This window comes from Spermophilus citellus, assembly GCF_964194105.1.
Source record: "Spermophilus citellus genome assembly, chromosome: 1".
Classification (NCBI taxonomy): domain Eukaryota; kingdom Metazoa; phylum Chordata; class Mammalia; order Rodentia; family Sciuridae; genus Spermophilus; species Spermophilus citellus.
The window spans coordinates 89329355-89355696 of NC_138182.1; the positions used below are offsets into that span (position 1 = coordinate 89329355).

At 32.9% G+C, this 26342-nt stretch overlaps 1 protein-coding gene and 1 pseudogene across 2 annotated transcripts in view; one reads left to right on the top strand and one right to left on the bottom strand.

The window, feature by feature from the left end:
- The window catches only part of LOC308647662 (zinc finger protein 804A-like), a gene marked incomplete at both ends in the record, with an annotated part of 277954 nt that overhangs the window by 33240 nt on the left and 218372 nt on the right, over nt 1–26342 (top strand). The window lies entirely within an intron of this gene.
- On the bottom strand, nt 24911–25460 carry LOC308652129 (protein yippee-like 5; annotated as a pseudogene). Its single transcript has one exon. The product of its transcript is annotated as a protein yippee-like 5 (transcript).

Here is a 26342-nt window from a genome sequence, read left to right on the forward strand (position 1 = left end):
TTAAGTCAAACCAGATGTTCCACTTCACGAATAAGGAGTTGCTTGGCAGTAACATTATAAAACCTGTCTATTTGCTTTTATTTAGAAGTCATTAAGCACTACAGTAAAGTAACTAATTACTGCCGTTCAGGTACTATAATCACCTTGCATAGAGAGCCAGTATGGGAGATAATACAATAACAATGAATTTTATATTTATAGAGTGAAAGTATTATTAAAGAAGCAAATAAAATATATTCTCAACAATCTTACCCCTTATATTTTAGTAAATCTGAATTAGTTAATAGTGAGTGGAATAAAATGGGGTCTGGCTAATTTAAATAATTCAATATTTTTTTCTTAATTGCTGAAGTATTATAACTGAATTTAATTTTTAAATATCTTATTATCTTTATCAAAACGCCTTGAGTAAAATATGCAAATAGGTTACTTCATGTCACACACATAGTATACACTCATTGAGATCATTAATAAATAATGACATGTTAACGGGATACCAAAAAACACTGTACATTCTCAGTTTTTATGCTTGGTCATAAATGAAAAAAATATGTATAATGAAAGGAACGGTTTCTTTCTTTCCTCCTCCTCCTCCTCCTCCTCTCCTCCTTCTCCTCCTCCTCCTCCCACTTCTTTTTCTTGTATTTTTGTACCAGAGATTGAATCCAGGGTGTTTAACCACTGAGACACATCCTCAACCCATTTAGATCTTTTATAGAAAAAGTGTCTAAGTTTCTTAGGACCTCACCAATTGCTGAGGCTGTTTTTGAACTGTGATCCTCCAGCCTCAGCCTCCCTACTGCTGGGATTAGGCTTGTGCCACTGCATCTGGTTAGCACTGTGCTTCTTAAACTTCACTGTAGTAAAAGCCACTGAAATACTTGAGTTCATATTTGAAGCTATTTTACTTTCTTTATCCAATTTATAATTTTGAAAGGAAACTATTTCTTTATGGAAGAATCTATTCATACTTTGTAATCATGAATTGGACAATTTAATTATATTATCTTTTCTTCAGCTAAGTTATATTGTTCACATTTGCAACTGGCATTGGCAACATAAGAACGACAACGATTCAAGGAATTTGTGTGCAGCAGTCAATTTTTATTTAGAGGACAAATAGCAAGAGTGAAGGAGAAAGCTTTCTGTGACCAGGAAGCTGTCTTCATGGGAGTGAAGGTATAGAATCAGAGGCCTACACTGCCACTCTGAGATATCAGGAAATTTTCTTAGAGTTTACTATTGAATTATAATCATTTTGAAAAGTATAATAGTTTATATATGTGCTCTTTTTTTCTCTTTTTAAAGTAGTGATTTTCTAAATAGAGGAAGTTTATTTATTTATTTTTTCTAGGCTTCTGATCCATGAGATTAGGAAAATTGTGTTACCAATATTTATATGATTTGATCAAGATCTAACAAATGTTTGAGGACAGATTGAGAAATTGAGATGCTTTCTTCAATTTGAAATCTGGCTTTCTCCACTAAACCAGATTTTCCAATTTGCGTTGGTATACCTTGTATAGCATATTTTCAAAAGCTGTCATGTATATGAAAGTATCAGAAAGCTAGGTATTGAGATATGTTTATGATAAATGTATCTTTTCTCTGATTCCCAAGTAAGTGCTTGTGGAAGAGCAGAATAAAGATGAGTTCCAGAGGTGAAAGAGTGTTTCTCCAAACACAATGTAAACTATACCTGAAGTATCTTCCATTTCATCTCTTCTTTTATCTATTATTTATTCTAGATTATTTTCTGTATGCAGCATATTCAATGATTCTAATTATGAAGACAATTATTAAGCTTATATATAGAGAAATATCATTATTGCCCAGATTGCATTATTTTCATTAGGTTTTACCATTGGTGTTCTGTTATATGGGTTTAGGCCAGTGTACTGCCTTGTAAAACTTTATTATAAGATACATTCTAAGAAATGCTTGTTAGATGATTTTTCCATTGTATGAACATCATAGAGTGTACTTACACAAACCCCAATGATATAATTCAATCACTCCACCTAGTGCTTTGATACAATCAAGAGATACAGTAAACCAAATGTATGAGGCTACTTCTGGCATAACATGGAACACTATTTTACACTATTTTTTATATATAGAATTACACTATAAAGCAATGATAAAGTATATCGTAATAAATACATAAAACATTAGCATATTCATTTGTTATCAGTATCAAATATTATTACTGTATATAATTGTATGTTAAACTTTTATATGACTAACAGCATGGTAAGTTTATGTATACAAGCGTTACCACAAACACAAACAAAGCATAGCATGGAGTTATAATAGCTATAACAGCCTAGGCAACAGGAACTTTTCAGCTCTAATATTGCTAAAAGGATTGTACTTTCTGGGAAATTGAAGCATCATGGGCTCACTCCCACCTTCAAACCCCAGTTCTTGAGATCAAGTCATAAAAATTTAAGACATGTCACTCAGAGTAACATGTATGGGATTATTAGATGGGATAGGAAAGGAGGAAGGGGAACACTCTCAAGGGAGAGAATCTTCTCAGAAAGGAGAGAACAGTGTGCTTCTCCTGGCTTCCAATTTATTGGGGGTCCTAGGAAAATTCCCCAAGTGTTTTACCCAGGTTCACCTAATAACTTTTTACTGTCAACAGGATGATATCAGCCTTTCAAGTTCCCACTGCCATGGAAATTCTAGGTCACTTTGGCCCCTGATAACCAGGTCTAACTGAAACATGTTCTTACGAATTTTATGGTTAAGAGGAATTAATCTTATATCCCTTAGTTCTGGGATCTGGTCTGCGTATAAATCACCTGAGTCCCGTCTTCAGGGTAACTGTGTTTCTTTTATTGGAATTATTTTGGGCTTGCATTTCTCCAGCAAATAACAGGCACTGAGAAATGTTACATATTCTGTTCACTTAAGTCAGTTAGGGATGCAGATAAATTATTTTTTAAATATTTTTGTAGTTGTAGATGGATAGAATGCCTTTATTTTATTTGTTTATTTTTATTTGGTTTTAATTATTTTTTTAAAACAAAAACATGTGCGGTCAGGACAGTGAGATAATTTTATAGAATTATTCTCTCAACTTCAGTTCCCATCACTCACACCTCTCTGTGCCCCATCATTATCATCTTATGGGACCACTGTCATATATGCCATCTGCTATAATGTCCTCATGTGGTGTTTGACATATAATGATGTAGAGCCATTCTTATGTTTTCATATAGTCTTTTCACTATCATAACAATCTTCTGATTAATCTACTCATTATGGATATTACTTTTCAGAAATTATAATATCAGATCAGAATTACCATTCTCCTTAATAAACACTATTGCTATTTGACTTTAATTGCATTTTAAAATAATGTTTAGAATATTTTTAAACTGCTTCATAATGATGTAACAAAGTGATTTCAATAGTTTCTGAAACAATATCAGTTATTTAACCTACCAATTATTCAAGCATGTCTTGTTTTGTTATTAATCAGATTGGATGGAGTTCTAAATTAAGATCTAGTTTTAGAAGCATGGGCATTTTTTTTGTTTGTTTAAGAGACCAATTTTCATCTACTGTAGGTGGTTCTTTTAGAACTCATTATAATTAGATAGAAGTGAGAAATGGATAATATATGAATTTTTCATGTTACATTTTACTTAATTTTAATAGGGTACCAGGTGATTTTTTTATTGATGATTTTTAGATATATAAAACATTAGGATGTATTTTGACATAATCACAAAAGCATGGAAAATAATTTGCTCTAATGTAGACCCCAGGACTTCCCCTTTGCTCCTCCCTTTTTCCCACCCCCTGCTCCCTTCTGTCTACTCTACTGACCTTTCTTAGTATTTTTAAAATTAGTGTCTTCTGTACATACTTGAGTTGGGATTCACTATGCTATATTCTTGTATGTACATACAAAAAGTTTGATCAGATTCATCCCACTGTTCTTCTCTTTTCCCATCCTCCTTCCTCCTCTTCAATCCCCTTCCTTTACCGATCCTTTGTCTATTTTGATGAGATCTCCATTCCTTTTTTCTTCCCTTTCTCCATCCCTGCCCTCCTTATTTTGGATGTTTCCATATATCAGAGAAACCATCTGTCCTTTAACATTTTGGGCCTGGCTTATTTAATTTAGCATAATAATCTTCGATTCCACCCATTTATTGGCAAATGCCATAATTTCATTCTTCTTTATGGCTGAATAATACTCGACTGTATACATTCCACATATTCATTATTCATTCATCAGTTAAAAGGCTCCTAGGTTGGCTCCATAATTTGTCTATTGTGAATTGTGCTTCTATAAGCACTGATGTGGCTGCATTACTGTAGTGTGCTAGTTTTAAATCTTTTGGGCATATACTAAGGTGTAGGATAGTTGGGTTGTATGGTGGTTCCATTCCTAGTTTTTTGAGCTAGGGATGTAGCTCAGTTGGTAGAGTGCTTGCCTAGAATGCAGAGGCCCTGAGTTCAGTCCTTAGTGCCACACACACACACACACACACACACACTCAAAGACATAATTTTCTTTTTGTTTTGGGGGTACTGGGGATTGGACTCAGGGGCACCCAACCACTGAACCACATCTCCAGCCCTATTTTGTATTTTATTTAGAGACAGGGTGTCACTGAGTTGCTTAACACCTCGCTTTTGCTGAAGCTGGCTTTAAACTTACAATCCTCCTGCCTCAGCCTCCTGACCTGCTGGGATTACAGGCTGGTGTGAGTTTTTTAATGAAGTGTTTTTCACAACCTTGCAACATAGTTTAGGCAGAAAGAAACTCAGAACTAGAGTAAAAACTACCATACTACTTTATAGTCTGTAGAGACAAAATCTTAAAAGAACATTTCTAATAAAGGCTGAATGATTATATTTAAGACTTTTCCATATTTGCTAAAAAAGATTGTTCCTGTTTAATAACTATTTAACATTTTATTATTTTATTATGGTATTCTTAATATAAAAAATGGGATAATATAGGGCTCTCATCTGAAATGAGTTATGGCCAGGATCCTAATGTACTAGTAATTCTGTTCAGAGAAGAAATGGGAGCAGAGCAATAACTTTGATCAGATTTATGTGATGTTCATTTCTACACAGAATTAATGTCTTATAAAGTACTCTGCAGGCATAACACAGCCTTCTATTTTTAGAAGGGAGTATGTTGAATAGATTTTAGAATAATGGTGCTTAACAATAATTAAGCTATATAGTTTGAACTATTTTAATCTAAACTTACAAAATTCACATTCAGTTTTTTCTCTGGGCCACAGTATCCTGAGTCTGCAACAAAATTATAAAAGCAGAAATCAAACATTCTTATTTAGTTCTCACACAGAAAAAATGAAGAACCCCTCTTCTATACTAATCCATGGTTTTTCATTTTGAACACCTGGTAACTGGAGAATGGTGTCCTCCTTCTTTTCTACTTCCAGTGCTGGTCATTTGACTTCTCAGTCCATTAAGGTCCTGAGTGTTGTAGAGAACCTATCTAGAATTGGCTCATGTAGAATTTGCTGCTCCTCAATTTGCTATGTGTTAATTATTATCTCCCCTCTGTCAAATGTTCTCTGATCATTTTTTGGTACAATATTGTAGAACTTAAGGTTAAAGAGATTTTGACACTTTTCATTTTATTTATTTATTATATTCTCTCAACCCATACTTATAAATTTATTTGGGTATGATTAGCAAACAATTTGAATGACAAATTGTAGCTTCAAAAATCATCCCTATACACTTGGCATGGTGGTGCACACCTGTCATCCCAGCTACTTAGGAGGTTGAGGCAGAAACATCACAAAGTTGGAGGGAAGCTTGGGCAATTTAGGGACACCCTGTCTAAAACTAAATATATATATATATATATATTTAAAAAAAGACTGGTGGTGTAGGTCAGTGGTAGAGCACCCCTGGGTGCAATCCTCATTACTGGAAAAAATAATCATCTGTACTTGACAATGAGCAGATTTTATTGTGTGGCTTAAGCTTGCACAAAGGCTCATTGATGCTTTTATGACTCATTAGTCCTGGACAAACTTCCAGAGGATTTAAAGTTGGGTCTCTTATTCTTTGAGACTATAATGGGCCACATGTGAAATATCTTAGATCTTTGGATACGTTTCTGATCATTTTATGGGTATTCTTTTAAGTTAGTATAAACTTTAGGATTTGAAGTTTAAAAGAATTTCCCTGAAATTTTAGCTATATATTCATAACTGTTGAATACAGCAAACTATATAATAACATATAATTTATTAGCTCAATTAAATATATAGTTAATTAGCTAACTTATATAGTCTCATGGATTTCTATCATATATTGCCACTGAGTATGGTTTATCAAACTCATCTCCAATGCCCTCTCTCTCTCTTTTGCTCATTATGTGAAGAAAAGAAATAATTGATGTTTGAGTCATATAACAAGATAGATATTTCTATCTTCATCTCATCATTGAGGCTCAGCATCCACCATTCATATTCCTGGATGCTACATGCTCATGTTCATCTTCCTTCACTCCTCTTCCGGAGTCATTAATTCCAATATGGCCAATACAGAAAAAGCAGATCTAGTCACAGAAACCTCATTCCACCTCAAAGTTATGCATCACAGATATTTTAATATGGATCTTCCTAAAATAGGAATCATAATACTAGCTTGAATGATCTGATAATAAAATAATTATTGTTTTTGTTTTTGTTTCAACATATGTTTCTTTCCAATAAATGCTATCTATCAATAGGATATATGTTTTAGTCAGCTTTTTTTTTTTTTTTTGCTGTAACTTAAAGACAGGGCCAGAACAACTATAGAGTAGGAAAAGTTTCTATGAGGGATCACAGTTTCAGAGGTCTTAGTTTATAGAAGGCTGGCTTCATTTCTAAGTGCTCAAGACAAGGCAGAACATCTTGACAGAAGAGTATGCCAGAGGGAAGCAACTTACATGAGGAACAGGAAGCACAGGGAGAAACTTCTCTTGCCAGATACAAATAGACATACCAAAGCTACGCCCCTATTCTCACCTCCTCCAGCTACACCCTACCAGTTCAGTTAATCCCACTCATTGGTGGTAAAGCTATAACCTAATCATTTCTCCTTCAAACCTTCTTGCATTGTCTCATGTATGAGCTTTCAGGGGATACCTCACATCCAAACCGTAATAATGTATCTTCATTATAATCAAGTGTTTGAATTTTAAAATTACTAATGAGCCAAAGGGAAGCTTCACAGTGCTGGTTGAAAGGCTCAAGTTATAAAAAATAGGCTTTGAGCTACCTAACAGACCCAAAAGGGTCTACAAAGAAACTATTAGAGTTGATAAATGAATTCAGCAAAGTGGCAGGATATAAAATCAACACGCATAAATCAAATGCATTCCTGTATATCAGCGACAAATCCTCTGAAACGGAAATGAGGACAACTACTCCATTCACAATATCCCCCCAAAAAATAAAATACCTGGGAATCAACCTAACAAAAGAGGTGAAAGACCTATACAATGAAAACTACAGAACCCTAAAAAGAGACATAGAAGAAGACCTCAGAAGATGGAAAAATATACCCTGCTCATGGATAGGCAGAACTAACATCATCAAAATGGCGATATCACCAAAAGTTCTCTATAAGTTCAATGCTATCCCAATCAAAATCCCAACAGCATTTCTTGTAGAAATAGATAAAACAATCAGGAAATTCATATGGAATAATAAAAGACCCAGAATAGCAAAAACAGTGCTAAGCAGGAAGTGTGAATCAGGCGGTATAGCGATACCAGACTTCAAACTATACTACAGAGCAATAATAACAAAAACAGCATGGTACTGGTACCAAAACAGGCGAGTGGACCAATGGTACAGAATAGAAGACACAGTAACCAATCCACAAAACTACAACTATCTTATATTTGATAAAGGGGCTAAAAGCATGCAGTGGAGGAAGGATAGCATCTTCAACAAATGGTGCTGGGAAAACTGGAAATCCATTTGCATCAAAATGAAACTGAATCCCTTTCTCTCGCCATGCACAAAAGTTAACTCAAAATGGATCAAGGAGCTCGATATTAAATCAGAGACACGGCGTCTGATAGAAGAAAAAGTCGGCTATGATCTACATACTGTGGGGTCAGGCCCCAAATTCCTCAATAGGACACCCATAGCGCAAGAGTTAACAACCAGAATCAACAAATGGGACTTACTCAAACTAAAAAGTTTTCTCTCAACAAAAGAAACAATAAGAGAGATAAACAGGGAGCCTACATCCTGGGAACAAATCTTTACCCCACACACTTCAGATAGAGCCCTAATATCCAGAGTATACAAAGAACTCAAAAAATTAGATAATAAGATAACAAATAACCCAATCAACAAATGGGCCAAGGACCTGAACAGACACTTCTCAGAGGAGGACATACAATCAATCAACAAGTACATGAAAAAATGCTCAACATTGCTAGCAGTCAGAGAAATGCAAATCAAAACCACCCTAAGATACCATCTCACTCCAGTAAGATTGGCAGCCATTAAGAAGTCCAACAACAACAAGTGCTGGCGAGGATGCGGGGAAATGGGTACACTTGTTCATTGTTGGTGGGACTGCAAAATGGTGCAGCCAATTTGGAAAGCAGTATGGAGATTTCTTGGAAAGCTGGGAATGGAACCACCATTTGACCCAGCTATTCCCCTTCTCGGTCTATTCCCTAAAGACCTAACAAGAGCATGCTACAGGGACACTGCTATATCGATGTTCATAGCAGCACAATTCACAATAGCAAGATTGTGGAACCAACCTAGAAGCCCTTCAATAGATGAATGGATTAAAAAATGTGGCATTCATCACAATGGAGTATTACTCTGCAATAAGAAATGACAAAATCATAGAATTTGGAGGGAAATGGATGGCATTAGAGCAGATTATGCTAAGTGAAGCTAGCCAATCCTTAAAAAACAAATGTCAAATGTCTTCTTTGATATAAGGGGAGTAACCAAGGACAGGGTAGAGACGAAGAGCTGGAGAAGAAGAATAACATTAAACAGGGATGATAGGCGGGAGGGAAAGTGAAAGTTAAGGGAAATTGCATGGAATTGGAAGGTGAGCCTCAGGGTTATACACAATTACATATAAGAGGAAAGGAGGAGTAGGAGAAAAATTATATAAGTGGAAGAAACGATTTATAGTAGAGGGGATGGAGAGAGAGAAGGGGAGGGGAGGGGAGGGGAGGGGTGAGGGGACAGTGGAGAATGGGATAGACAGCAGAATACATCAGTCACTAGAAAGGCAATTTGTAAATCAATGGAAATGTAACTGATGTGACACAGCAATCTGTATACGGGGTAAAAATGGGAGTTCATAACCCACTTGAATCAATCTGTGAAATATGGTATATTAAGAACTATGTAATGTTTTGAACAACCAACAATAAAATAAAAAAAAAAAGAAAATTAACCAAAAACATTACTCCCTCTATAGAAAAAAAAATAAAAAATAGGCTTTCAGGAAATCTTGGGGAAGATGAATAATGATTTTGTCTGACTTACTTAGGTCAGAAGATTTTTAATGTGCACATTTTTATGACCAAGATCATTAGAAGATGAAGTACTTGAAGGGAAATGAATTGTGCACAATGACAGTTTGTCTATTATAGTCTCCAAACAGTAAGACATGTAGATATGTTCATTGTGTTGAGTTGTATATTAAAAAATCTGGAGAGCTTTTTATTTTCTGGAGAGAAAATGGTCTTAAATAGCATTCCTGCCTCTAGTGATTTCCAAATGAAACAACGTTCAACTGGGAACTCAAATTGAAAAGTATTCAATTTTTCACTTTTGTTATTAAAAAAATCCAAGCTTTATTATACAAATTATAAGGTCTTTCACAATTTGAAAATTGCTTATTTCTTTAGCCCACTCTGTCCTCTCCCTCTCCCACCCTTGCTTCATGTTTCTTAGCGGACAGACTACCTTCAGCCCATTTGTACCTATAACACTTCAATTTTTATGTGTTTTGTATAAATTTGCAAAAGATAATACATTTTTAAATGCATACTTGAGTAAATGCATTCTTGAGACTCTAGGATATGTTACTGCATTAAATGACTATCCCAGAGGCTCCAACCCTCTCAGGCCCAGAAGAAACTACAAGGCTGGAGAAATTGTTTACTTTTCAGATGCACCTAACCCCAGAATTATATGATGCTTTTGAAGGACAGAGCTTTGAACAATGTCTGTCAGCTCTGAGCCACATTGACACTCTGGGGTTTTTTATGTTTCTTCCCATTTTTTCCCCTTCATATGCATATGTTTATGTTCCTTCTTATCAAAACAAATTTCCACAAGCTTTATTTCAATCTCTTTGTTAAGTATCTTCTTTAACTCACCACATGTATCATGTTCTCTAGGAAGTCTTTAAGCTTTAAAAATTCAGGGAATGAACTGCCCATTGTCACCGAAATATGCTTTGGAAAAATTTACTACTGTTATTAACATGCACTTTTAATTGTTCAGCTCCTTGATTCATTAATATTGATATTCTTGAAAAAGGGCAATTTGTCATTGAATTTCTATTAACTATCACATTTATCAAAAAGTGGCTTTTAAATAAACTAATGAAAAAGAAGAGGAGAGGAAATATTTTAAAACTAATAAGTAGTGAGAATTAAGATATTTTTAAAAATGCGTCTGTATTCTGAGTGTTGAAGTTGTTGAATTTTTTATCTTTGGGCAGCATAGAAAAGTATGGATCAAGATAACAGATTACAGCATACAAATTTAGCTGTGGTAATTTCATAGATCTGAATATAAAAATACAAATGAATTAACCTTATTCTTGAAAAGAGATATCGTTAACATTTTTACCAAAAAGGAGAAGAAATGGTTGATTTTACTTCATATGACCTTACTAAAAACTTTTCCTTTTGCATAAAGTGCTTTGGTTTAGGGATTCCTTTTGTTTTTAAATCTGAAAAAGACATTTTTCAGATTACTTAAGAAGAATTCTATCATCATTTAACATTTAACATTTAACAAATCAATTCCACACAACTTCTTTCAGAAAATAAAGGAGGAAATGTTTTATTAAGTCAGTAATTCCTTGATGTAAAAAACAAACAAACAAACAAATAGACAAAAAATATTACAAGAAAACTACAAACCAATGTCCCTTATTAGCACTGTTAAGAAAATTTTAAATAAAATATAAACAATTGAACAAATCAATAAATGAAAAAGATAACGTAATGACAATGTTGACTACTTTGGGTCATCACATGATTGGTTTAACATCCCAAATTACTTAATACTTCCTTTATAATAGGCAGATAGATAGGTTAGCACTAAATTCATTAATGATAATGACTTTGAAATAGCTTGGGCTGTAGCTCAATGATAGAGTCCTATCCTAGGGTGCACATGAGGCACTGAGTTTGATCGTAAGCACCACATAAAAATAGATAAATAAAATAAAGGTAGTATGTCCTTCTACAACAAAAAAAATATTTTAAAAAAATTACACTGAGCAAAAGTGTTTACAAATAGAAGTAAAAGATAGAAAGCACATCAGTAATTGCTTGGAGATGAAGATGAAATTGAATAGGAAGAGAAATAAATGAACTATATGAAATCAAGGAAATGTTTTACATCTTAATTATGGTGATGATTGAGTAGGTGCACAAATTTGTCAAAATGCTTAGAAATGTATGCTTACAACAACTGTATTTTTTATATTAAATTACACTTCAGAATGTTTAAAAAAGAAATTGCATTGTTTTTTCTACTATAGAAGAATATGTCCACTTATATATCCTATTTGATAAGCAAATTATTTCTGAAAGAGCATATCCAAATGTTTCTTAAATATCAAAGATTTGTAATAGCATGTCTCATCTTACACAGTATTTTATAGCTTTCTAGAATTCAGTTGCAACATACAAAATAAATGAGGAGATGTTTTCTTCATCATAGAGATAAGTTATTTTCAATGGGTTTCCTGCCTTTGATGAATATGTGGGATTAGAAATTACATATTCCCATATTATGTAAAGTGGATCTCTTTTCTAATGTTTTTTTTCAGAACATTGAGAGCAAAATCAAAATTCCTTCTGGCTGATTTTATAATCGGAGTGATTTCTCTTCTAATTCTTAATGTCTGTCTTCTCGGTATATACATGTGTCTGCATGCACACTCACACTCTTAATGTGGTTCCCACTTCAATGACTAAGGATTTTCTTCCATTATAGAAAGATTTTAAAAAATCTACAAATTGAAATGTCTGTAGGTACTATTGTTTTTCTGATACTAAGTTTAATTATATAATCCCATATTTGTGTTTTGTTTTTCTTACTGATGTTTTTATGGTACTAAAATATTTTATTGAGTCCCCTAACTCCGTTACTAAGAGGAATGTTGTTTCTTTTTAGTTATTCCTAATGTGTTCTCAAGTGGCCATCATCCAACATCTTTGACTTTCATTCAAACCTTACCTCCATTTTCTTTTCTTTCCATTCATTGGATACTCTCTTATTTATTGAATTTTTGTACTGGCTTGGCTGTATAACTATTCTTCGTAACAAAAGGATGCTACTTTATATTTGCTTTAAAACATCTTTTTAAAAGTGCAGCTTGCTTGGTTTTTTTTTTTTAGGTGAAAATCTTCTAAAAAAAACTATAATAGTTTTCAAAAGTCATCACAGAATATAACAGAAAAAAAGAACTGTAGAAGTAAGGTGTTATATTCACTTCTTTCCCATTCCATTCTGTTTCTTTTTCCCTCTTTCATCATTATCTTTTGTGAGCATATGGCAACCAGGTACTTGCCAATCCAAGAGTCATTAGTGCCTCTGGCAGTATCTTTAGTTCATCTTTAAAGTTTTGTTGCTGTTGTCGTGCCAAGGGTGGAAGAAGTTGAACACATACCTGAGACCACGCTTAATTCTTGTTCCTACATTCTAAGAAAGTTAGATTCTTTGTAAGTTAAAGCCAAGATCCTTTAGAATGATGGATTCCACATTTTCTTGATATGGTGGTGGGTGATGTCAAGATATAATATATAAGAAAATATATATTTCCTCATATGAAATTAACATAAACATAAAACAATTATAGTCTTGTTCATCTCCTGGTTCCACAATGAACACACTTTTGTAGAATAATTACTCTAAATGAAAGTTGGTGGACACAGAAATTTACATTAGAAAATTACTTTAGTTATTTTGACAATTCATGGAGAATGGAATTCTGATTATAAAATGCCTTATTGTTTATTTTCTTTTTGGTATTGAGCATTTACTTATTATTTTTAATTTATTTTCTTTCTCTAATGAAGATCAGCAAGTTGTAACACAATGAATAGAATGGAAAGTAGAAAATCCAGGTACAACCTTGGTTTTGTCTCTTATTAGTTATAAGATCTTGGTCAAGTCATCTAAACATATGAAAACTCAGATTACTTTTTCCACATAAAACAATAAAAATATTTTCTAGTCTTCTCAGTCAGAGTGATTTGATGAAACACATGAAATATATTCCTGATAAATTTATTTTGAAAAATTAAAAAAGACACAATTTAGATGCTGCTAATTTTTTGATTTGAAATTCTTTTTATAGTATACTTGGGATAATTAACTAAGATGTAATGATATATTTACTGGGCATTTTAAATAAAATTATGTTGACAAATTTTTTGCCTTTCCCATAGTGAAAAATATAAAATCAATAATAATAATTTTATTGTTCTTTCCTCTAATATTAATATTTCATATTGAGTAAATATTCATCTTGTAGACAGCAAAATAATTCCATAAGTTTTGTTATGTACATATTATATATGTATGTAAATATGTACATATATCTACATATAAGTTTTTATATACATAGATAAGAATTAAAAATAAATAATAATTTAAAAAGAAAGGAAAACAACACAGGGAAACCAAACACAACTCACTTTCAATATGTGTCCCCGCGGGTCAAAAATAGTTCATGCCAAATAACTCACAAAGCTATCGTGATTCAAACCCTATTTTACCATAATGTTCTAAGACTACTAAATGTCTTGAAGGTGTATCATATAAATTTGTCTGTTTATTTTTATTGGATAATAAAATTCCCTTCCTTACCTTCTAAAAACAAACATTGAAGCAAATAGGCACAATTTAACACTCAGAGTCAAGATGTATTATTTTAATCATTGGCAGAAAGAATCTACAAAGGATAATAAAACTAAAATACAATTAAATATGTATTTATATATAATATTTAACATACATTTTGTAATATGTAAAATAACACCTGATAAATTTTATAAAGTTTAATCAAATGATAGTAATCAAATATATTATGTAATTAGTATTTATAATATATATAATACATACTAATGCAAAAGCAAAGTGTATATTTTCATTTTTTATGTTTAAGCATTTTTCAAACCCATATTTCTTAACTGTAAATTAACTAATTGCAAAATGAAATATTAAAAAGCATAAAACTTCATTTATTTATTAATAAAACAACTAAATATATGCATATGTGTTTGACAACTTCAAATTCTATCTTTGAAAAAATTCTGTGTTAACATACTATGCCCTGTAATGACATCTTCATTTATTCTTACACGAATATTTAATATTTGCACCTAATGTAGGAAAATTTGTTCCTTTTTAGCATGACATGTAAATGTAGTAATACTTCCTCTTATATTATTTGAAAGCTTTTAAGTGATGTGAAAACATAAAAAAAATATGCAGGTGTCTCAAAGAGCTTTAAAACTTGACTTCTTAGTTTGCTTTCCATTTCTTATATTATCAAAAAGTACCATGGAAGAGAAAGGTGTCAGATACATGCTTTTTTTTTCTTTTTTAATATTCAAATCTCTGATGTTTAATATTGCACCACACTGGGGCAGCAGTCAGCAAGATTAGTTTTCTTATATAAAAGTCTATCACATGTACCTGGTGTTTGGCTTTACCTTAAAAGGTTAGTTAGTAATAGGGCTGGGATTGTGGCTGAGTGGCAGAGTGCTTGCCTCGAATGTGTGAGACACTGGGTTCAATCCTCAGCACCATATAAAAATAACTAAATAAAAGTAGTGTGTCCATCTACAACTAAAAACTGAAAAAGAGAGGCTAGCAATCAATGTGTTTTACATTTCTTCCTATATTTGACTTCAAAACCATTACTCATGTAAAATTTAAGTGTAAGATGCTAATACATAGCTCCTTCTGATTTATGAACATCCCATAAATAACATTCTTTAAATAATATAAACACATTAATATATCTCTTTCATATTTATTTTAAAATCAAAGTTGAAAGGCAATATGATGGTTTCTATAGTTTTATTTGTACTAATTTCTACATTTTTTTTTCTGTTAAAACAATTTCTACATGTCAGTATCCAATATTCTTTCCTTTTAAAATAAATCATTACTTCTGTTTTCAGTGAATGTATCAGCAATTATTTGGGAGTCTAAAGAAAAGAATTCTTAAGGCAACATTCATTATATTAATACAATTATATTAACCCTAACTTTTTTTCTGTCCCATATATATGTCTTGGACATTTATGCTAAAAGCAACACTATCCGTATAGGAAAAACATGGTTTTAGATAAGATTTTCTTAAACACCATTGATACTTTTGACATAATTTTGTATTTTACATTGCAGACAGTTTGAAATCATTAATACTATAAATATCAACAGGACAAAAAGTTCTCTCTGGCATATTATTAAGGATATGGTAACCAAATAAACCAGTGAATTATCATTACAAACTGGCTGTTTCTTTTCCATAGATGGAGAAGCCAATTGCTTTTAAATATCAAAAGTTTTTTTGCTATATCTGTTTATGATTTAGAAAATAAATATCTAGAGTGAAAGTAGTTGGGAAAATGTAAGCTGAATTAGAAAACTTATTAGTCTATTAGAGTATTGCAAGTAAGTAGATATTATAAGTTATCATAATAAGATACTAAAATAATATTTGGAACATTTTAATTATTTAATTTATCCGAAATTGAGAATACAGGGTTTTGCTCAAATTTTACGATTGGTTAATTCTTAAGTCAGTTAAAATAAAGGATCTCTGAAGAGGGGTCTTTGTATTTCTCTGTTAAATTTATGCTAACTCAGTATTTATCCAAGCACTTTTCTTCCTGTTTTTGTTTAATCTATTTTCTGATCTGTTTCTGTAACTCTACCTTTTTCTCTAATGTTTGAATATATCAGTACAATGGCAAATGAAATAATTTTGCTTGATTAGAATCTCAGTACTCAGGTGTTTTTATTTAATGATCTTTGAATTAAACTGAAAATTGAATATTCATATGCACACATTTCCTGAGCACTTAAATATGTACATTTTACTAAATACTACACAGTCATTGAGGATCAGCAAAAATAAAGAAGAAATAAATATAGCAGATTCCCTCAGCTTTTGCTAGAGCCATTGATTCAGATATCATCATTAGTATTTGAGAGAGATGCAAAGAAAGGCAGACAAACAAAAAAGTGGGAAACATTTATAGTGAAAAAAAGGCAAGGTCTTGTGTTGTTGCTGGAGGTTGATGGTATGGGGAAGTTGGAGGCACATTAATGGTAAGAAGAGAACTGGACAAAATTTGTTTGGGGATTTTATTTGGCTTTTCCTGCTTGGTCCTGCTTTGGAATAGGGAGAGGAAAAGGTAAATTTGACTGTCATGGACAAGTCCTGTCCATTCTGGGTCGATTATTGTCGAGATTGTGATTTGTTTTCCTGTGTTCTTCAATGCAGAGATAATGGTCTAATTCTATTGCCATGTTTGATCTGGATATTATTCGTTTGTATGTACAGTGTCATTTGCTTTTCCTTGATCAATTCAAGGAAATCTATGTATACAGATTATTGCTGGTAGGCATTCAGTTGCCTCTATTGAAAAATATCATGAGAACTTGTGATGAATTTCTTTTTGCATTCTCCTCATTATAATCATTTGAAAGCAGCTGCAAAGAAGCATGTTGATTCTGGATAGAATGAAGTGAAGCAGAGTCACAATCATTATGTCAAAATAAGAACAATTATAAACCCTGTAAAGCTCTTTGGAGTAGGAATCTAAATGGTCAAGAGAACAAATTTCACAGATTGTGAGGACCAATCCTAGTGTGACAGCTAACTTTATTCTCAAGGTGTTCTACCTTGCCTATTTCATTTAGCTAAGTACAACAATGAAGTATTTGCAATAGCACAAATGCCATCACTAGCCAACAGGAAATCTAGAGCAATATGACTGTATATCTCTATTTATTCCTCTAAGCTGAGAGTAAATAAGATTCTTCCTGTGGCAAAGATGGTACTGTTAATAGCTTCTGTAAGAGTTAATCAAATATAGTTGGGGGGTGGCATATGTCTATAATCTCAGCTACTTGGAGTCCTAGGCAGAATGATCACAAGTTCAAGGCTAGCCTGGGCAACTTAGGGAGACCCCATCTCACAAAAGCAAACACACACCCAAAGAGTTAGTGTTATAATTCTTAAAGATTTCCCTGTTTGTATGAGTATCACATTTGGGCTATTCCTCTGCTTGTTTGCATAAACAAGTCACTTATTCTTCCAAGAACAGTAAAATCAAGAGTATATCATTTTGGAGCTCATTTTTGCATGACCAATTTCAGTCTTACTAAATTGTAGTTCTGTGCACCTGTCTCAGAATGCTGTTGCTAAAGTTCACGAGGTGTTACCTTGAGGAAAACAAGGTTAGGTTGCAAAAGAAGGAGTATAGGACAGGGGAATATGAACATACAGAAAAAGAATAGTTCACAGCATGAGGTCTCATCCAAATCCTTAGAGTGGTTTGGTTATCTATCTGAATCTCTATTAATGTGTACCAGGTGGCAAGGTTTTGGCTCATGTCGGAGAAATATTTTTTGGATTCAAATTTAGTGTTATTTATGGGTCTGATTAGTATTCTAGAATTGATTCTTTTTCTGGAAGAAAGTGTCCAATAAAGTCACATTTTGATTTATTCAATCTAATCTAGATTTAAGTTCAAGCGGATGTAATTCCCTCTGGTTTCATTTGATGAGAATTGAATTTTCTAGAGGGTTTTGTTGTTGTTGTTATTGTTGTTTTTAATCACAGAAATCAGGCATTGGATGGCATCAAGCAGGCAGCATGATTAAGGGCAGTTTTTACTATTTGTGACAGTCTAAGAATATCATTAGAGTAAGTATGTTTTGTCCTAATAGTTATCATAAAGAAGAACAAAAATAGAAAAAGAACCATGAAGGGTGGATAATAAGTGTTGGTTTGTGGAAAATTTGAAGGTAAAATTTTCATAGATGTAAAGCAATTAAAAAAATCACACTAGGAAGTAGATATATATTGCTATCCTACAAATAATTAAATATTTATTAGTTAATTATTTAGATTTCTGAACTTTAGTTGGTTCTTTTGTAATCAATTTTTCCTATATTAGTAGTATCTTTTAACCCAGAATGTGAAAGTTATGATGTCAAGATCAACAACTGTGGAATGTAGTAAATATAATGGCGAAGGTAAAAATATATGCACAGCACACACAAATTATATTTATATATTTCTTTTGGAACCTTAACAAACCTTGCAGGAGGCATATAATGTTACAATTTCATTTGCAAAGTAAAACATTTCCTATTTGATTTATAGAAGTAGTATCATACAACTTGGAAGAATATTTTCTTATTTTGGGCCCTAAGATTACAAATATGTGAAAAATAAGGAAGAATTGTGGGATATTTAAAATACCTACCATCTCACAAAAGCAAACAAACACACACCCACAGAGCTTCATGATTACTTCTAGGATGATTCTGAGCAAGGGTGACTGACTTTAATTGAGAAGGAGTAGTGTTTTCCACGTCTACCAGGAATTTATAAGGTTGAACATCTATATTTATAGTTAGTTCATGTTAAGCGTTCAAGTTAAGGCACATATCGCATTTGTTTTCTTTTCTCAAAACATGCTTACCATTCAAATTGAGACATTTCTCTCCATCTTTATCTTTGTTTTATTGATATAGGATGATGTCTTCTATTCAGTGTCCCTTCAGTCTTCATTATCTATCGGTGTCCTGGATGATCTATTGGGGGAAGGAATATAAATTTATTAGGGGTCTTGTTCTGCTTTTATAGAATCCTTTCAAAATATTCTGTAAAGTGTTGTAGCTGAGGTAAAGAAACAGATTCTCATTCTAATTTTCGTTTTCTAATCAGATCTCTGATTTCAGGTTTGAGTTCATTTAAAAAATAAGATGAGAAGCTGACATTAAACATTGAGACCATTAATTCCTGAATGCCATTGAAAAGCATTTTTTAATCTACCCTGAAAATCTTCATAAGTTTCATACTTTCTTTCCATATGTTATTGAATTTGATTAATTTGTTTTTTATTGTAAATGTTTAAGCCATTTCTGTTAATAGACTTTGCACCCCTTCCTCCCTTCTTTCCTTCATTCTTTCACTAGGAGGGAGTGATTCTGGAGATCCCTTTGAGGGTAACTTCATTTGGCTTTTTTTTTTTTAAGAGATAGATGAGAGAGAGAGAGAGAGAATTTTAATATTTATTTTTTAGTTCTCGGCGGACACAACATCTTTGTTGGTATGTGGTACTGAGGATGGAACCCGGGCCGCACACATGCCAGGCGAGCGCGCTACCGCTTGAGCCACATCCCCAGCCCCTTCATTTGGCTTTTTGTAATACAGGATTTACCACCTGAGATTTCTAACAATGTGTACCATTTCTAGGTCACACAGACCCAAATGAATTGTATCTTTTGTGAAGAGACTTATACCAAATAGGTGAAGAAAGTTTAGATTTGCTCTGTAAGAACTGACAATGGTTGGTTGAAATTAATGCTTGTGCACTTCATAAACTGGCTCACTAACCTGGCATCTAACTCTGTCCAAGAGCAAACCTGACAATCTGTATTTCCTAGAAGTTGAAAAGTAAGAGTTAATGCTCTCTAAGGATTGAAACCTAAATTTCAGGGCAGGAAGAGAGGCAAGGTGAGGGGTGAGGCAAGGAGAGGAAAGTGAGGAGAGGAGAATATATGTATTATGAGTGATCTACAGCAAAATTCATCTGAATGGACACTGGTCCTATAAGAACCTCAAACTAGTTTCTCTCTGAAAGCCCAGAGAGCAGATGCAGAGGTTCTTTGCTTGAATTCTTAGACATTTCCTTATGAAAATCAGCATTTTCAGACAGCCATACAGCATGACACTTGGGGCTGGGGGTGCAGGGTGTAGTAACTGCTCGTGCAGCTTGAGTGAGTCCTTTGGTTCAATTTCCAGCACTCCCCCAAAACAAATGTACTCCAGATAGTATAACACAAACTATCCCAAAAGAATGAGATAAAGTAATGATCTGATAATACCAATACTGCTAAACACATAGGAACCGATAGTCAGGTTCAAATTAAGAAACTATGCTTCCTTGGGGAGAGTATTTGGCTTTTCCTGGTTTCTCCTGAGTTGGAAACAAAGGCAAAACCTAAGGAAATTGGCAATCATTGATTCAGCCCTGCATATAGAGGGCTGATTGTTGCAGAGCTGGAGGTATGGCTTGCTGGACTGGCTGTTGCAGAGATTGCATTTAGAATTCTGTTGTCTTATAGGGTTTAGCCATTCTTCATTTGTATGTTTTTCTCAGTACTAATACCAATAATAATAATAATATTTGACATTTATCAAACAACTACTATATGGTTGGAGACTTTATAAAATACATTATGATATAAATCTTATTGTAATATGAATCTTATTATTCTCAGTTTATTGAGATTTTAAATATATCCATCAAGGCATATATGTGTGTTTGTATATAAATTTCTGAAAGCAAAATTATAAATTAGGAGGTGATATAATAACAAAACCCAGGAATGGCTGGCTGTAAGGTGTCTTCCTTGATAACCTGTGAAAAAATATATATTCTTTACATACATACAGCTTAACATTACCACCTTTTAGCATTTAATCATCATATTACATATAAATATAGTTGGGCATAAAACTGAATGAATAGATAACACATAGAAAATACATAAAGAAACACTCTAGGTTACCAAGTGCTTAATTAGTAATTTGCAGTTGTAATGTCATTCCAGGAACAGAAATGAGCAGGAGAAAATGTATTCACTTCAGAATCTTTAAAAATGAGTAGGTCAGTGAGGTATGATGTCATACACATGTAATCCCAGTGACTCAGGAGGCTGAGGCAGAAGAATAGCAAGTTCAAGCCCAGTTTCCACAACTTAGTGAGATCCCATCTCAAAATAAAAACAGGACTGAGAATGTCTCTTAGAAGCATAATGTTCTTGGGTTTGATCACCAGTACCACAAAAAATAAAAACAAAAGTAAATGGGAGGGGTGAGGGTGATTAGGTCAATTTCTTTGTTGACTTATAAATTCAATTTGTTTAAGAAATTTTTTAATTCATTCTACATTTAGTCTACATGTGGCAAATAGGTAAATTATTTCCAAATTTACATAGTCAGAGTATAAATGTCCTTGCTTGAAAATAGGCATTCTTTATCTAATCTGTTCTATATGATTTCTGAAAGTTGTTTTTAAAGATATTGAGAAATGTTAGATAAAGATCTATCTACCTATAATCAATCATACATTTGTCTTATTAAACTTTATAGAAACAAAACAAGTCCACATGTTTTTCCACTCTTTCAATATGTGATGAAAATTTTACAATGACTCTTTTCTCCTTTCTGTCCCCATACTACAAACTTAGTGAACGGACTAAGTCCCAAACACAATTATTCTATTTTAAATAATCTTCTATTAATCTCTTACAACATGCCAAATGTCCTAGAAAGAACAACCAACTTACTTGTGTTCTCAAACACAAGTAAAAGATACAAACATAAAATGTGTAATACACAAGAATAATTGTTACAACTGAGCTGTCCAGAAAAAGCCTCTTAAGACACCTTGAATTCTTGTTAAAGAGTGGGTAAACAGAGGCACCTGAATCTAGCAAGTTGTTAATAGATACTGAGTTTAAACTGGTATCACCTTAGCATGATTTTTAGAGCTATCACTTTGATTACTCTTTTGAGTAATATTTATATGGTAGAATTTCTTCCACATGTATGCAAGGGATCCTATGTCCTCTATTAAAAATCAGTTAAATCTTCCATTCAAGTTTAGAATGAATCAGTAGACAACAAGTAAAAGCAGCTATTTAATTTTAAATGAAAGATGGAACAAAATTATTGTTTATTTATGAAATATACCTATTGGGTGTTCTAACTAATCATATTATGTTGAAACCATTGTTCAACCAGTATGTTTTAACTCTCTTCTGTAGTCCTGCATGTAATTTGAAATTACTTGAAAGATGAATGGATAAAGAAAAGGTGGTATATAAACACAATGAACTCTTACTCAGCCTAAATAAGAATGAAATTATGGCATTTTCCAGAAAATGGATGGAGCTGCAAATATCATGCTAAGCAAAACAAGCCAATCCCATAAAACCAAAGGCCAAATGTTTTCTCGGAAGTGCAGAGGCTAATTCACAATAAAGTAGTCGGGGGGCTAGGGAAGGATAGAGTTACTTTGGATTAAGTAGAAGGGAGTGAAAGGAAGGGAGGGGATATGGAGGTAAGAAGGAAAATCGAATGAATCTGACATTATTACCTTGTGTACATATGTGACTACAAGACCAGTATGATTCTAGTTCATGTACAACCAGAGAATGATAAATTATACTTCATTTATGTATAATGTATCAAAGTATATTCTACTGTCATGTATAACTAATTAGAACAAATGAAAAAATACAATAAAATTTAAAAAAATATTAAAAAATTAACTCTGTTGTATACTTATTTAAAACAAATACTAAAAATTTAGGAACTGAACACATTTAATAATTCATTCTTGAGGCAGAACCCTGGAGAACTTTCAGTTAGATAATAAACCATTAGTTAACTCCTATGTGCTTCAAGCATTTTAATGAGGATATTTTTGCTTAAATGTATGATTGTGGTACTTTTTTGAAATCATTCTGAAAATCTAGGGAACCTATCACTCTGAGTTGAATGTTTGGTTCTGTTGCTCTTCCAAAGCAGAAATAATAACATCACCTGTTACGTGTTCTGAAAGGACATGTTGCTATATTCATTTTATACTTGACATAGAAGCTAAGGTTTTAAGATGGTGTGTTTGAAAATGTGATATGCAGTGTATGGCATTGCTTGGAATTATTAGAAACTATCAAATCTTTGTTTCACTCTATGATGCATAATAAATTTCCCTTTTTGTTTGGCTATTCAAATTATATAAAGAGAATGTTTAAATATCCACAGAAAGTATTCAGTCCTCAGGGTATATGTATAGCCTTTTCTGCTTAGTATCTAGATTTCATTGTGAAACAAACATTAAAAATGCTTTTTAATGACAGTGTTTATCTATAATTGTTATCATTTTTAGAGCCAAACCATGATTACAGAATTATTCATTGCTTATTGTTATTGATTTTTAAAATTTATCAAATTCCAGTTGTAAGTCTAGATAACTTTCTGTACATCATTATTTCTTTTAATACACCAAATGATAAATTAGTGAAACTCTTTTGTTATTTTTTTGTGACAATAACAATATTGTCAAATATTTTCTCTTATGCTCTAGGTTGTCTCATCATTCTGTTGATATTTTTTCTCTGATTTGTTAAAGCTTCTTAGTTTGATGTAATCCCATTTGTCTAATTTTGCTTTTATTTCCTGTGATTTTATGGTCATATGAAAATAATTGCTTCTACCAATATTTTGAAGTGTTTTCCATGCTTCTTTCTAGTATTCTTGTAATTTTAAGTCCTACTTTTAGGCGTTGATCCAATTTGAATTGATTTTTGTAGAGTGGGAGGTAAAATCCAATTTAAATTTTCTATATGTGCATATTCAGTGTTCCATTTATTTAAGAAGCTATCTTTTCCTCAGAGTTTGTTTCTAATACCTTTCTTGACAATCATGACTCTAAGTGTGTTTATTTATTTATGGTATCTCTAATCTGTTCTATGGATTTGTGTATGCTTTTATGGCAGTATCATGCTGTTTTGGTGACTGTGATTCTGTAGTGCATCTTCCCTCCCCCCAACTATTATTTTATTTATATCACTATGCTTAAGTTACAAGGAAAAAGACAACCCATCAGTTCTGCCTCATTTCAGAAAATGTTTCCAATCAACACGAGTTATGTGGTGACAAGTGAGTAGGAATGGTGACATCTTCAGGTCAAGACTGACAAGGAAGAATGGCTTCTGGTGCTAGGGTTCATCTCCAACACATGGGCCAGAACAAGCCAGGCTAACCCTGAGCCTTTAATGCTGAGCTTAGATTTCGCATCTCTGAAGCCAGCAAATCAAGTGAAATCACTGAGTTTAAAAAAAAAAAAGTTTTAAAACGAAACCCAAATAAGTTTTAAAAACATGCTCTTGATATATGCTCCATTCAAAATTTACAGAAAACACACGTTTTCAACTCTAATAGCCCATATTTTTTTCTCCACATAGCCTACCATATAGCTGCAGAGACTCTTCAGCCTCAAGATGTAAACACAGGAGGAAAAAACTAAAAGCAACTGCATAGTACTCTCTCTGCACACTGCTGTTGGATGGAAAATACAAAATTAAAAAGAAGGAAGGAAGGAAGGAAGGAAGGAAGGAGGGAGGGAGGGAGGGAGGGAGGGAAGGAAGGAAGGAAGGAAGGAAGGAAGGAAGGAAGGAAGGAAGGAAGGAAGGAAGGTTCCAACTTAACATTCTCACAACCTCTGTTCTGCAGTTCAGGAATCCCACTCTGATGCTAAGAAGACAGTGTGTGTAAGTAGATTTTTGTTTTCAGTGAAGGGGACCTGAGAACAGATGGATTTATCTATTTTTCTTCAAGAGTTATCAGAGGGTACCTTCTCCTCAAAGCTCTCAGTCTCTGGAACTAGAACACATTCCAGGATCACATGGCCTTTCTTATAATTCTGGCTGTCTTCAGTAGCAAACTCATAGATCCATCCGAGTTTGCTCTTGCATTTTTTGCAGATCACATTACAAATCATGTGTCACCCATTAAGCCTGACCCGATCTTGAACTTCACTGTACTGTAGGTTAACTACCTTGTTAAAAAGAAACATTCTACCCATGGCGCCTGTGAACCAAGTGAAGATGAGTTCTGAGCGGTTAGTCAGGATTGTGTTATAGTTTGTACAAGAAAACAGAGAGGGTACCAACAATATGATCACGGAAAATTCTGCCTATTTTGATAGCCAAAGTTCTAAAAACCCCTGAATTGTTGGTGAGATTTACGCTGCCAGCAGCTCTTCGCTCTTCAGCTGGGATGGAACTGTAGTATCTAATCTTGAAATCAGGTGTTGGAATTCTTCCAACTTTGTGCTCTTTTTGCTCCAGATTGTTTTGGTATTTGGGATCCTTTAGTTCCATGTGAATTTTAGGATTATTTATTCTAATCTGTGAATAATGTCATTGTTATTTTGATGAGGACTACATTCATTCTATGAATTCCTTCAGGTAGAGTGGACATTTAAAAATATTAATTATTCTGATTCATGAACATAGGAGGTCTTTCTGTTATTTATATGTGTTTTCAATTTATTTTATCATTTTAGAGGCATTTGTAATTTTCATTGTAGATTTCTTTTGCTTTCTTGGTTAAATTTATTCTAAGATATTTTAGTATAGTATTGTCATTATGATTCAATGACTTTTATTATTGATTTCTCAGAGTTTACTACTAGTATAAAAAATTACTAATTTTTGTGTATACTGATTTGTGTCCTGAAGCTTTACTGAATTAATTTACTGAAAATAAAACAGTGGAGAGAATATGTTCCATGCAAATGGAGACTTCAAGGAAATGAGGATAGCTAGACTTATATCAGACAAAATGAACTTCAAGGCAAAAATGTAAGAAAAGACAATGTTTACTATATATTACTCAAGGAATCAAATCAATAAGAATATATAATTATTAATATTATTCCCATATACTTAAAACTTATATGGGAATAATATTAGAGAACCCAATGTTATAAAGAAAATGCTATTAAATCTACAGGAAGTGATAGGCTGAAATATATTAATAGTGACCTACTTCAGTACCCAACTTTTATCAATGAACACATAATCCAGACCAAAAAAAAAAAGTCAGAGTTAAACTATACTACAGATCAAATGAACTTCACATGCATTTTATAGAACATTTTGTCAATGTAGAGTATACATATATTCCTTTCTTCAACATATAGATTCTCTTTAATATACCATCTACTGGACCATAAAACAAGTGTGACAGATAAAAAATCA